This window comes from Callospermophilus lateralis, chromosome 6, assembly GCF_048772815.1.
Source record: "Callospermophilus lateralis isolate mCalLat2 chromosome 6, mCalLat2.hap1, whole genome shotgun sequence".
Classification (NCBI taxonomy): Eukaryota; Metazoa; Chordata; class Mammalia; order Rodentia; family Sciuridae; genus Callospermophilus; species Callospermophilus lateralis.
This window is the reverse complement of record NC_135310.1, coordinates 19,891,313-19,905,547: the sequence shown is the minus strand read 5'-3', so window position 1 is coordinate 19,905,547 and position 14,235 is coordinate 19,891,313. Positions and strand designations below refer to the sequence as shown.

Here is a 14,235-nt window from a genome sequence, read left to right as displayed (position 1 = left end):
GGATGTTGAGATTCGCTGGGCTGCTTTGTAAAGACCTTTACATGTATCATGAGTGGAGCATTTGAGCTTTGTGATAAATAGTAAATAAATAAGCTGGGCACGGTGGCACATACCTGTAATCCTAGTAGCTCTTGAGGCTGAGGCAGAAGAATCTCAAGTTTAAAGCTAGCTTCAGCAAAAGCAAGGTGCTAAGCAACTCAGTGAGACCCTGTCTCTAAATAAAATACAAAATAGGGCTGGGGATGTGGCTCAATGATAGAGTGCCCCTGAGTTCAATCCCTGGCATGCCCCTAAATAAATAAATAAATAAATAGCTTAGGAACTCTATATAATCTCAGTGTATGCTGGTGTTCCCTTATTTTATGTTTGCAATTAAATAACTTATAGAGACTTTTGTACTTATCAATTAAATTTGCTGCATATTGGCTTTATTTTAGATTCATGCTTTTCAAATTATTTCATTTACTATGTGTGCCTCAGGGCCTCCTATTGTGGCAGAAGAAAAGGCTCAGCCCTCTGTATTTACTCATCCAGATAGCTCCTTTGGGATCCTCTAATATAGCAAGAGGCTTCATGGACCTGTTTGGAATGACAGCATCCCTTTGTCTTTAAAAACTGTTTAACAAATACTAAATGAATTGAAGCCTTATTTGTCCTGTTATTATTATTATTATTATTATTATTTTTGTAGGGACTGGTGTTTTGGCTCAGCCATAGAGCGCATGCCTGACATGTGTGAGGCCCCAGGTTCAAATCTCAGCACCATATAAATAAATAAAATAAAGGTCCATTGGCAACTTTAAAAAATATATTTTTAAAATAAATCTACGTAGGGTAAGAACTGAAAAAAAAAGAATTATGTGACTAATTTAGAACTAATGAAGAACAAGTGATTCTTACTTTCTTTCTTTTTTGTGGTGCATTCTTTTTTGATTGTGCATATGAGGCAAGAACTCTACCAATTGAGCCTTGTGCATGTGAGGCAAGCACTCTACCAACTGAGCTATATCCCCAGCCCTGATTCTTTTTATTAATACTTGTTCTCATGTTATATAAAAGGGTTCTCAGTCTAGATGGGACCCAACAAGTAGTTGGATACCATTGATATATATTCCATAAGTGATCATGGTGTGTTTCCACCTAACTATGCACTTGAAGTCCTTGTGCATGTTAATTTCTTTCCTCAACTCAACCTAAGAAAAGAGTCCTGGAGTCAGGAGTGATGTTATATCATGACTGCCAAATATGAGTTCATGCTCTTTGCTTCTCATTTACCAATTTAGTAGTCCACAGGGATGGGCATTAGTTTAATAAAGTCAGTGGAGGCTGAGAAGTGTCAGTGGATGGCAGAAAGCCTTGACTCTCCCAGGAGCCCGACACCTTGGCCCAGGCAGGCTGGTGGGCATCATTGTTGCCAAGAGATTTTTATTTTTTTTTCCCGCTATAACTTTGTCCTTTGTCATGTGTGAATGGCCAGGTTATTTCTTTCTTTCTAAGAAAGTGACCTCATGTGTCAAAAGACTCCTGTGCCCTGCTAAAATAACTAGTCTCCCCTGTTGGGGCATAGTTGAATGAAAACATACTTTCATGTCAGCAGTATTGCCACAGAACAATAACTTAAATATTACACTCTATTTATTTATTTTTATGGTGCTGTGAATCAAACCCAGGGCCTCAGTACATGCTAGTCAAGCCCTCTACCCTCACCTCTTAATTCTATTTTTTTTTTTTTTTGTAGCAGGGATTGAACCCAGGAGCTCTTAACCACCGAGCCACATCCCTAGCACCCCCTATATATATATATTTTTTTCCATTTTAAGACTGGGTTTTACTAAATTGCTTAGGACCTCACTAAGTTGCTGAAGCTGGTCTTAAACTTATCGTCCTCCTGCCTCAACCTCCCAAGTAGTCACTGGGATTATAGGCATGTACCACCACACCTGGCCCCAGCCCCCTAATTCTTGATGTTGTAGTTTTGACCTGAGATGCTAATGTGGTAGCTGATCTCCTCGAATAGCTCACTGCACAAGGAAATGATGGCTGTGAATTGGAAGATGATGATACAACATTAAACTGCTCTTAAAATGCCAGCTGATCAAGAGTTGGGGTAACCCTTCATCCCATGGTGTTCAGAAACCTGGGAGGCAGCTTCTAGATTGTAAAGGAATCCTGCCTGTTCGTGGGATAAATGACCTCCTTCCCATTTAGACAGATGGGCCTAATTTGGTGTGCTCTGTTCCAGAACAGCAAAAGGCAGTCTGGGGAAAAAAAACACCACATGAGCTTAATTAGTTCTCATCAAAGGTGTAAGAACTTGGTGGTGGGTAAAACTGATGGGAGCTAATTCAAGCCAGGCTGGAAGTTGACTGTTCATTCTTTAAATTGTAGTTAGTGAGAAAAAAAAAAAAAAAAAAAAAAAAAAAGATCTCAAATTGGCATTCAGATTTTCTTTCTGTGAAATTCCAGGCAAGTTGTAGCAGTAAAGGGGAATTTCCAAACTACTGAAGATCAGGTTAGTTTTTGCGGGATGTTTCACATGTCACTCACATGCTTCAGGAGTCTAGAAGTTTTGAGATTATCCATCACGTAGGCTGGGCATGTGATGCTCATGATTTATTTGAAATTCCCTTTCTCAGTGGTCAGCTCAGCATAGATTCAACTTCTGATGGTAGCTCACTTTATTGTAAAAACCATGGCTTTCAATCCATAACTCTCTGTTTTATCACATCTGAATTTTAGGTCTGTTTCTAGACTTCCAATTTTGCCTTGGACCAGTTACATAAACTGCCTCCATACTCATGGTTTGGAGCAGCTTTGGATCTGAGGACCTTATAGAATGGGAGATGTCTTCAGAAGGAAAGATCCACCAAAAATAGAGGAAATTGTAACATGTAGAAGCCTAAAGTATTCTAGAAGGGCAGAAGTCGCAAGATGCGTATTACGTTGACAAATAGCCCTCAGTAGGGAGAATTTGTTTGATAAATTAGTTTATGATTTGGTTTCATTTTAAATCTTGTGGGTGGATTTTGCGGGGGCTTAATGAAATATTCTATAGACAGAAGAGCTATGTAGATATTTATGTTTGGCTTTAAAAAGTCAAAAAATGCATTGTCTGTGTTAATTACATGTCACCCAGAAAACAAAAAAACCAGAGAGATAACCTGCCCACAAAGATGCTTGATCTAACCTTGGGGGGGGGGAGTTTTTTTGATAATTGTGTTAGTAATTAACTTTCTGGACTAGATGTCAAGCTATTTCTTGAGGACCTAATCACCCGGATCCTGATAATGTGTCCTTGGGGCCAGTTTTGATAAGCCAACAGGGAGTACAGATGGGAAAAATTCAACGGTATAAGCAGAGATTCTGATTCAAATTTATAATGGTGGGGAGAGTTTTTATTTAGCACCAAATGGGCCCTAAAGGAATGCTGTGTTTGGCAGCAGCCACAGCCTCTGCTGGGCACTGGGACATTAGTGCTTGTGAACAGCAGGGAAGTTGCCCATATTTCCCCACATTTGGCACCTCCCTGAGCACTGTGCGCTTTTTTGGCTGGGAGAATCTGCAATCAGAAATGACAGCAGCTTTCCGGTTCCATAAGGGGCCCATCTCTAGTGATGCTAAGTTTGACATCTGTCAAAGTGACACCCTGGCCAGGAAGGGACACACTCAAGGTGGCCTCTCATTACTGGCAGCATTTGATGTCTCTGCATCCCTGAGGTTGAATCTGTTTGGATGTTAGCAGAGAACGAGCTTGGATGGCTGTTGATGTGGCACGCTCACTGTTGATGATGACGTATTTGTCGGCAGCCCAAGCCCGGCCTGAACTCCGTGCCAAATCGTTATCACAGCTCTGTGTGTAGAAGGAAGAGGAAGCCCAGGCAGAGTCTTACTCGGTACTTAGGGACTAGAAATGCAAATGAAAGCATTGTACATTCTAGGCTGCTCAGGTTTCTTGAGGCTGTACCCACCTGCCTCCAAGTCCAGGTGGGAGTCCTTGCCCCCAGCTTGCTGCTTGGGTAGAAAGTAAGAAACGACCATGAACTGTACAGGAGGAGTTGGACAGGGTTCCCATTCTGGCTCTTTCGCTGGCAAGGTGCTTACCCTCATCGAGCTTCAGTTTCCCTATCTGTATAATGGGGATAAATCATCAAATACTTATCATGAGAATTAAATTTTAAAACTCTGTTAACCACAAGTGGCTTGTAACTGTTTCTTTTTCTTCCTTTCTCTTCTTAGTTCAAAAATTCCTTCAGTAATGCTGGAGAGTATCTGTTATTCATTAATATTTCATTAATATTTATTCACGTGAGTGCAGGGATTTTGGTTTTGTTTTTTAGCTTTTTGCTAAATATATAGAAACAGCATAATAAAGTATAATGAACTTCCTGTGCCTGTGGCCAGCCTGGACAGTCACCATCAGCCTCTTCCTGCTACTTCTGTTTCATCTTCCCCCCTACTCACACTTGATTATTATTTACAGTTCATTTATTTATTTATTTTGCAATCTGGAGAATTGAATATAGGGGCACTCTAACACTGAGATACATCCCCACCCCTTTCTATTTTTAATTTTTTTTTTTTTTTTGTGTGGTGCTGAGGATTAAACCCAGGACCTTGTGCATGTGAAGACTGAGCTATATCCCCAGCCCTTTATTTTTTAAAATTTTGAGAGGGTTTGGCTGAGTTGCCAAGCCTAGTTTGGAACTTGTGATGTTCCTGCCTCAGCCTCCCTAAGTTGTTGGGATTCCAGGTGTGTGCTACTGAGCCCAGCTCTGTATGTAATCATTTTAAAATATTTAATGATTCAAAAAAAATTAGCAGTAAGCATCAAATAAAAGATGTATTCCTGGGCTGGGGATGGGGCTCAGTAGTTGAAGGCCCCTAGGTTCAATCCCTGGTACCAAAAAAAAAAAAAAAAAGGCATTCCTTTCTGTGCACAAAGAGGTCACAATTTAGTGGAGGGTGAAACAGTGAACACATTATTGAAATGCTGTGCAGGAATATGAGGAGGGCCTCTGGCCTAGTGTAAGTAAGTTTAGGAGGTGTGCTAAGAAGCAATAACTTGGCTCTACAATCGCAGAGAACTTAGAAGACAGACCTGGTTTGGCTTGGAGGTGTGGGCAGTGCTGAATAGCTTTCCTCAAAGATCAAGGTCATGTTTTGGGTCAAACCTAAAAGTTGAGGGAGAAAAATGTGACCTTTACCAGCTACTGCAAGAATTCTTCTACATCTAGAAACTAAGGTCTGAATGGTATGGGGAAGGCTGCATACTGTTCTTTCACAGGTCCTTGGGTTATTAATCCTATAAGGAGATAGCATCGAATGTTGTGATTCATCACTCTCCACAAGACAAAACAAAAGTAATTGCCATTTTGCCTTCAGTGACTGGCTGGCCAAGGTGAACTTTCTCCTGTTTTGCTTGTGGCTTCACACAGACATGCACAACATAGTTCCGTCTGTGATCTTGATGTTTACATTTAACACTTTGGGCCTGGAAGACTCCCCCCCGACGCCTTAGAATCCAGCACTTGCCCAGGGCTTTCGAGGGATCCGGGTGAGGAAGAACATTATTATTTTTAGAATCAGGACCTTTCAGAGAGTGAGGGAAGCCCAGGCCTGGTGCCTTTTGGGAGCCCTGGATTATCAAAACCAGGTGACCAAAACTATCATGTGATCTAAATGTTTACATGTAACGTTTTGGCATGGGAGGGTTTTTGTTTTGTTTTATGGGTTGCTTTTCTTTTGCAGTTTGCTGCAGACAGCAAAGCATGTGGAAAGTGTGCTTCCTTTACATTTGAACTCCATGAAAATGACAGGAACTGTGGGGTTGCTCCAGCTCCATCCATGAGTTCCTAGTGTTTCTAAAGGTGCCCAGAGCTGAGAAGCAAAGATGATAAGTGCTCCCTCCCTATTCCTGCCCTCTTTTCCATAGGATAAGAATGAGGACCTCCTTGCTTATGATTCTAAATCACCCTGCTAAAAGCCCACGCCCTCTGATGAGTGTGGCTCTGAAAGGCATTTGTTTTTGTTTTGTTTCCTCTTGTGTTAACTCCCATTATTCTCTAGCTTTGGGCTCCTGTTGACTTGCAGATTGCAATCAGAATCAGTGGGCATTCGATGGTGAGCCTGAGCTCCATTCTGCTGTGGGATTCGCACACTTGATGTCAAAATACACTGAGGCATTATATCTTAAGCCAGATGGTAATGCGGTTCCCTGCTCTGGCTCCTCTCAGACAAAGTCGCATTTGTGCTCAGATGCCCGGTCCCAATTTAGTCAGCAGTTTTTGTACATTGCACCGAGTGAACTTGGGCATAAACAGATCTCTTGATGCCGGATTTGATCTTGGCATCCTATACCTCTAGTTATTAAGATTTTACTAAACCAGCAATAAATTTATGTTTCATTGCTCTTAAACTCCAACACTTTTGCAGACTGCTTGTGCAATTATGGAAACCTGTGTTCTGGGTGATGCAGCAGTCTAATTGTTGAGGTGTCTTCAGATTTTTCAAATATGAATCAACACTTCAGCTTCTTCTCTTTTGACTCCCAGGAAATTAGAAATGACTGACTTTTTTGTTTACTTGCATTAACAAAACCTACTATGCTTGGGAGATTAAAAACCAAAAGAGCATTCTTTTTAAACAACAACAACAACAACAAAAAAAAATACAAATGCTTGGCAGAAAGGAGAAAGTCTGGGCTTTGTTGTTGCTTCCATTTACATATGACAGAGAAAATTCCTAAATGATAATCAAATTAATACTCAGTCGGAAAAATACCCAGGAGCTCAAGAAAAAGAGGCCAATTGATGGCAGAATCCTGCACTTGCCCAGGGCTGGAGGAAAAAGGGCATTGTTATTTTTGGAATCAGGACCCTTCCGAGGGTGAAGAAGCTCCTGGAGTATCAAAATCAGGTTGCCAAAAACTGTAATGTCATCTAAATTCTTATATTTAACACTTTGGTCATGGGTGATTACAGTGTGAGTTATTTGTGCTAATCATAAGCTAATTATAGTCTATTTAAAAACGTTAATTTGTGGCATACTAGAGGCAGTATGGTCTTGCAGTGAGACGGAATTTAAAGGAGGGTGATGAATGTATATTTTCAAGGCCTTGGGCTGGGTTTCTGAGGTTAGATCAGGAATGTCATTTGATGGTATTGTCTGAGATCTAAATATGAGACCTTTGGTGAAGACTAAGTGGCTCATCTGACCCCAGGGCCCTTCTTGGAGCATGAGGAGCATTGGCATCTGGAAAGGGATTATGCAGATAGGTACATATAGGGGTTAGCCTGCAAGTCACATGGGGCAGGGCTGTGAGCCCTTGATGCTGTCACCACACACACCTGACATCGGCCTCCTGGTCCATAGGTTCATGTTTGAGTCTGACCTGTTAGCACTGCTCTGATGTGCTGACATAATTCAGGGCAGGAAGAACTGGTCCTGGATCACCAAATGTAGGCCCCTGCACATGTACTTGTTGTATTTGCAGTGCTAGGAAAAGACCCAGGCCTCACGAATGCTAGGCAAAACACTACCATGGAGATACACCCCCTGTCGCCACAGACATTAATTGGAGATTTCCCTGGCCACCTCTTATCAGAAGGTCATTGCACCCATTTCAGCAATAGGCTTTAATTTGGAGCTGCCTTTTCTTTCAGTTTGGGAGTTTCAGAAATTTTATTCTAAATAGAAGAAAACAAGAGGGCAAAGAGTTGAGCAAATTTGTTTTGTGCAGGAGATCAGTTACTTTGAGTTTTCAACGAGGTATTCACTATCTGGAAGGATCCACCCTAATGTGATATCCCCAGAGCCCAGCTCTTGTCTTTTCTTGGATCTGTCACTGTATTACCCCAAAAAGAAGAGCAGGTTCTAGCTTTTTTTCTCCTTGACATGTCAATCTCTAGCTTCCCGCCCCTCCCATTCCTCCCTTGATACTTCAGTCCATGCATTAGAAGTGGAGGCTTAATTCTGCACCTCTAGCAATGGAATTAGAGTTCAAGTCCAGGGGTTTGTGAACTGCTTCTATCTCTGACATTCCAAGGCCAGAGCATAAATTATTTATTTATAAGGGATGGTTTGAGAGACTTTCTGCAATTACTTAGAGTATAAAGATGTTCTAAATTTGTGTAATAGCAATGCCATCCATCTCCTGGGCTTCAGCAGAAGCTGATGCAACTTAATCAAAAATAAATCAAGGACAAGTCCAAACCAAATTGGAAGCACATCATGAATATTCCTGAACATCTGGATGTGTTTGTAGGGGTGTTCGTTGTTTTTTTAATGTGTGCGACAGCAGAGACGTGGCTTCTTAACAAAGATGCCGAAAGGAAGACAGATTTCCATCTGTGATTTCAAAGGGAGTTTTTGTTTGTCTGTGTATGTCCTTTCTCCTTAGGGTGTGGGCTCTCTTCTTTAAGATCTGCCTTTGATCTCTTTCATCTTTTGGAATCTGTTTTGGTATTTTATCTGAATTCTTCATTGGAGTCGCCACTCAGCTCATGGAGATTAAACATTTTTTTTTTTAAATAAAGGAGAATTTTAATAAGAAAAAATTTACTATTTAATATTTTTGATGAATTCTTTAAGTGCCAGCGATATTATAATTTATCAATTAGGCTTTTCTGTATTATTAGAATGACTATGGGCATCTGAACCTCAGGGTATTGTTTTGCTGCCTAAAATACTAACAAGAATTAGGGAGGAATGAACAAAATATGAAGAGGCCGTAATAATAACCATGCTGATAATTATCGTAAAACTGACATTTGTGAAAGCACATTATAATTGATAAGGCAATCATTTGATTTCAGTTGGGCAGAGGCAGAAACCATTCTTGAGGAAGGTGGTGATGGGAAGACCCAGGCCCCATCAGCTTCAGCCTGGATGGCCTCTGGATGGACTCACAGGCCCTACCCTGCCTGGTGGGGTGCCAGTGCCTTTTTGATGGGGGAATGAACCCAGGGCCTTCTTCTACCACATCTTCTTCCTCAGGTTGTTGGAAATATTAAATAAAATCATATTTGTAGGACTCTTGGCAAAGTTTCTGGGTGTGTGCTGGAGCTCAACTAACATTTATCATAAATATTGTTATTTATAATAGAAATGCTAATTATTGATAAGACTGTTATAAAACTAGGATTTATTAAAAGTTGACAACTATCAAGTATCAGCGATGGGATTGAAATCAGGAGGAAAATCCAAAATTCTCTGAATCCCCAGCCCACTCAGTAGCCTTGCATTTTTATCTGGATATTCTTCCACCTCTGGAAGAGTCCATGATAACTTGGTCCACAGATTATTTAAATGCGTGGGTGATATATTATGGAAGTGCAGTGTTATGAAGCATGATATACTAGTGTAAAATTATTTATTTGTTTAGCAGTACTGAGAGTTGAACCCAGCCATTTTTCTTCTTCCTTCCTTCCTTTCTCCCTCCCTCCCTCTCCTCCTCCTCCTCCTCCTCCTCCTCCTCCTCCTCCTCCTCCTCCTGTTGTTGTTGTTTTGTTTTGAGACAAGCTATCACTAAGTTGTCTAGGCTGGCTTCCACTTGCCATCTTCCTGCCTCAGCCCCCCAAGTCCCTGGGATTAAAGGTGTGCACCACCACACCTGACTAAAATTATTTTTTATTATATAAATTATTTTTATTATATAAATTATAAATATATTTATTAAAAATCCAAAGCAAGTTCAGTAAAGAGGGAGTGAATGCTTGAAATTGTTTTCTAAAGTTACAACCTTAGCTTATGTCCTTCCAGATATTGAATATGTTGTTGAAGCACCAGAATAACTGAACCAAATACACAAAATGAATTTACTCAGTATCTTGCTTTCTTCTACTTGAAATACAATTCTTGAAATTTTCAAACTGAATGGAAAGGCAGTATCAAATTAAAATATTTTAATAGCCTCTTTCCAAAGACAATGTACTTGGTGTATTCTCTCTCTTCTCTTCTGTGCATACACACATAAAATCATATGTGATGTTTTACCTACAGCAGGTTAGAAGCAGCAAGTTAAAAGAGGGTGATTTATTGCTATAGAAAGTCATCTTATAGTGGTGAGAAATGCTAACAAATGAAGAGACAGAAAATGTAGAAAATCAATATCAAAACTCTCAAAGTTCAAAACCTGGATTATTTAAAATAGGGACAAACAACTTGGCCTACTTTGCAATTCTGTGGAGCAATCCGGAATTTAAAAGAATCTGTTAAGCCGAGCACTGTGGCACATGCCTGTAATCCCAGGGATTTGGGAGGCTGATGCAGGAGGATTGCAAGTTCAAAGCCAGCCTGAGCCACTTAGAGAGCCCCTGTCTTGAAATAAAAAATAAAAAGGGCTGGGAATGTGGCTCAGTGGTAAAGTGTTCTGGGTTCAATCCCTGGTACCAAGAAAAAAAAAAAGCAGTCTGTTAAATTTTATTTCCTATGTTGTTTCAGAACACAGCAGATAGTAGAATTAAGGGAAAAAATTTCATTCAGGAAGGTAAAAGAAAATAAAGACATTTTCTTTTCTTTTTTCTTGAAAATGAAGTTTGTTCAACAGAATTACCTAATATTAGAGGGTTATGTAATATTATAATTTTAGAGTATTATACAATAACTCTTTTACAGATGGCTAAATGATGCTATCCTATATTGTTCCTGAAAGTGAATGCCAAGGGTTGGCAAACAGCAACATATACTGAGCTTCTGGTGTTTTTCAGTAATTCATGCCGTGTCGTGGGAAAATTGCTAGTAAAAAAGCAAATAGAATTCGTGTTCCAGGAAGATCATTTACAATGGGACAAGACAGAAACAGATAAGGATTGTACTGTCTATCCTGTAGGTGGCTGATGCAGATCTGCTTACAATAAACCCTAGCTCTCTGTCAGTTCCCACGGAGGTACATGAATCTAGGACCACAGAAATGAACTGGAAGAAGTGATGCTGGATAGAGGGGCACCTTAGCTGGAAGGACAGGCCCCTCTGGCTAGGGTCAGGACACTGCAACACACAATGCAGTGCAGTGCTAGGTTCTGAGCCTGTCCAGGTATGATCACCCTGCTCTTGCCACACCATAAGCTAGATCAGCAGAAGTAAACAACTAAGGTTGAGTTTAACAGGGCTAGACTTCAAGCAACAGTGATAGTTAGAATGAAAATGCTAATTATAGCAGTAGCCAAGATTTTAAAAGTACAAATGTTTCTTTTTCCAGGTAGTTATCTTCTTTAATTAAATGTTATAGCTGATATCCTTGTTTGTTTGTGGTGCTGGGAATGGAACCCAGGGCTTCATGCATGCTAGCAAGTGTTCCACTACTGAGCTACATCCCCAGCTTTGCTTGTATTCTTTTTTTTTTTTTTTAAAGAGAGAGAGAGAGAGAGAGAGAGAGAGAGAGAGAGAGAGAATTTTAATATTTATTTTTTAGTTTTCGGCGGACACAACATCTTTGTTTGTACGTGGTGCTGAGGATCGAACCCGGGCCGCACGCATGCCAGGCGAGCGCGCTACCGCTTGAGCCACATCCCCAGCCCCTGCTTGTATTCTTTATAAAACATTTATTGAATACCTGCCATGTGAAAACACATGGTACATACTCTCCCAGAACACTCCCAAGGGGCTTTTTAAATGAGTTTTTTAATTGAGTATAGTTTTTATACCATAAAGTTCATCTTTTAAAGTATACAATTCAATGGTTTTTAGTGTTTTCAGAAAGTTTTACCATCTTTCCCACTATTTCCAAAATCTATTGTACTTTTAATTCTATTTTCACCTTTCTTTAGGGAACACACACTAAGTACATTGTCTGACACTGTATCTTTGGGGCTAGAAGAGATCCTATCACATAGTAAATAATCAAATATTTGTAGGCTAAACAAATGCAATACTTGTGCATGCTGGAGATATTTATACTTCTGTCCTCCAAGTGAAGTTTGCATGCTATCCTTTTGCTTTAAAAAATAATAATAAAAATGAAGAAGAAAAACTTTTAAAGCAAGAAAGTTTTGGAAACTATAATTCTGGAGAAGCACCTTTATTACAGAATGAACCTGCAGGTAATAAAAATGTTAAATATGTTGAGATTCAAATGTCTAATTAGAGGAGGAAAGGCTCCCAATTAAAGTATATTAGATAATAAAAAAGATCTCTTTCCTGCTTTAAAGTTGTCTTATATTAGCCTGGTTCTTAATATGGTTCTAAGGGATAGACTGTCGTCTTAATACAACAAAAATCTAGGATGAAACAAGGCTAAACCATAAAGACTGGTATCAAATAGACAAATGCATTTGGTACTCCAGCACTTTCCAAACTGACAGCTCTCAGCAGCCCCAACCCAGGGTTGCTCGTGCCCTCTCCGCTGTTGGATTTTCTGTTCTATCTGATAGCGAACTCTCCAGGGCTGCAACTCTTGTTTGTAATTTAACACAACTGAGCCTATTGTCCGGTCACATGGAACTGCAGAACAGCAGAGAGGGAAAAGATAATCATGCAAGTGTTGGAAGCCCAGTGGGACCCACGAAAGAGCCACTGCCAGCCCTTCATAGTTTGGAAAGAAATGGCGGATTTTGCTCACAGGGCAGCTGACTCAGTGTACAGACCTTCCTGCAGGTGAGCAGATAGATGGTGGCAGGTGCTCAGACGAGGGCCACTCCTCCTCTCGCCTCTCCATGCCATTTGCTTCTCCTTGTGCTCAACACCCTGGACAGGGGATGATTCCTTGTCTCTAGCACAGACCGAATGTCCCTCTGCAATCATGCGTATGTGTGCCTGTGTGTGGGAGAGGGAAGGAGGGAAAGAACGTTATAAATAACGGTGGCCAGGAGTAATGGAAAATATCCTAAAGAGAAGGAAAACAGGAAGGAAGGAGAATGGAAAAAATGCCCCATCTGCCAGAATCTGATCTGCCCAGTCCCCTTTATTCCTTGCTCAACTTCCATGGTTTAAAGATACAATGGGAAATGGAGACTGCCCAATTCCCACCAGGGTCCAGGGGGGCAAGAGCAGAGATGCACAGGAACTACCAGTCCACCTGCCACCCTCCCCTTCCCATCTCACCTCACATTTTCTCCAGGTGGAGATGGGCGTCATGACCATGTTCCCTGATTTGAAGATGGACAGGTAGAGCGCTAGACTGTAGATCAGGTCAGGTGGACATTCTTCTCATCGCTGGGTGCCTGTCACTTAGGAGTCGAAAATGTCAAACACAAGCCAGCATTTAGGTGAGATTTTAATCTGTTGGGCAATCCATTTGTTTTTTCTCTTATTTGTTTTGGCTGACCATGTGAACCTCAGAGAACAGCTTCATCAGGAGGCTCAGGGTGAGTCTTGTTGATATGAGTCTTGTTGGTATACGGTTTTTGAGCTCCATGAGGTAATAACAAAAAAAGATATTATAACTAAAAGTGCTTGGCTTATTTAAAATCAATTTAATTTTTTCATTATGTGAAACAGTGTTACCCTCTGAATGCCAGAGAGGCAAGCCACATATGCTGATCACCTTCTAGATCAGTGTAAATGCGAGAGGCTGGGTTTAAGAATTCATATATGCAAAGAAGAGTCCGGCCTGGAGGGAACTGGCTGGCAGTGTTCTAAGCTCTGGGTATCAGTGAGGGCAGAGAGCTGCAGGAGACTGAGGGGTCACAGAACAGGGTTAGGAACACATTGTCCTCAGCAGGGCTATGTAGCAGGGTGGCATATGTGCTAAGAAGCCTGCACATATCCCTCTAGCCACATCTTAACTTTTTAAGTGGACAATTTGGTGGCAGTAGGCAAATTCTCCCTGTTGTACAAACATCCTCACCATCCACCCACAGAACCCTTTCCATCCTGCACAATAGAAACCCCTACCATTAAACAAAAGCTTCCCCTAGCCCTTGGCAGCCACTGTTCTGCTTTCTGTCTCTATGAATTTGACCACTCCAGGTAGCTCATGCAAGTTAAATTAGACAGTATTTGTCTTTTTGTCCTTGGCATATTTCACTTACCGTAATGTCTTCAGTGGTCATCCATGTTTTAGAATGTGTCAGAATTTCCTTCCTTTTTAAGGCTGAGTAATATACCACTGTATTTATATACCATATAATGTTTTTCTATTCATTCATTGACAGCTAAGCTACTTCCACCATTTCATTATTATGAATAGTGTTGCTGGGAACATGAGTATGCAAATATCAGCATCTCTGTGTTCAATTCTCCCCCACCCCCATCCCTCAGGAGGGAATATACCTAGAAGTGGAATTGTTAGATCATATG

At 40.7% G+C, this 14,235-nt stretch overlaps 1 protein-coding gene across 3 annotated transcripts in view; it reads left to right on the top strand.

Annotated features, from left to right (window-relative positions):
• The window catches only part of Sash1 (SAM and SH3 domain containing 1), a 223,669-nt gene that overhangs the window by 93,279 nt on the left and 116,155 nt on the right, over positions 1-14,235 (top strand). The window lies entirely within an intron of this gene.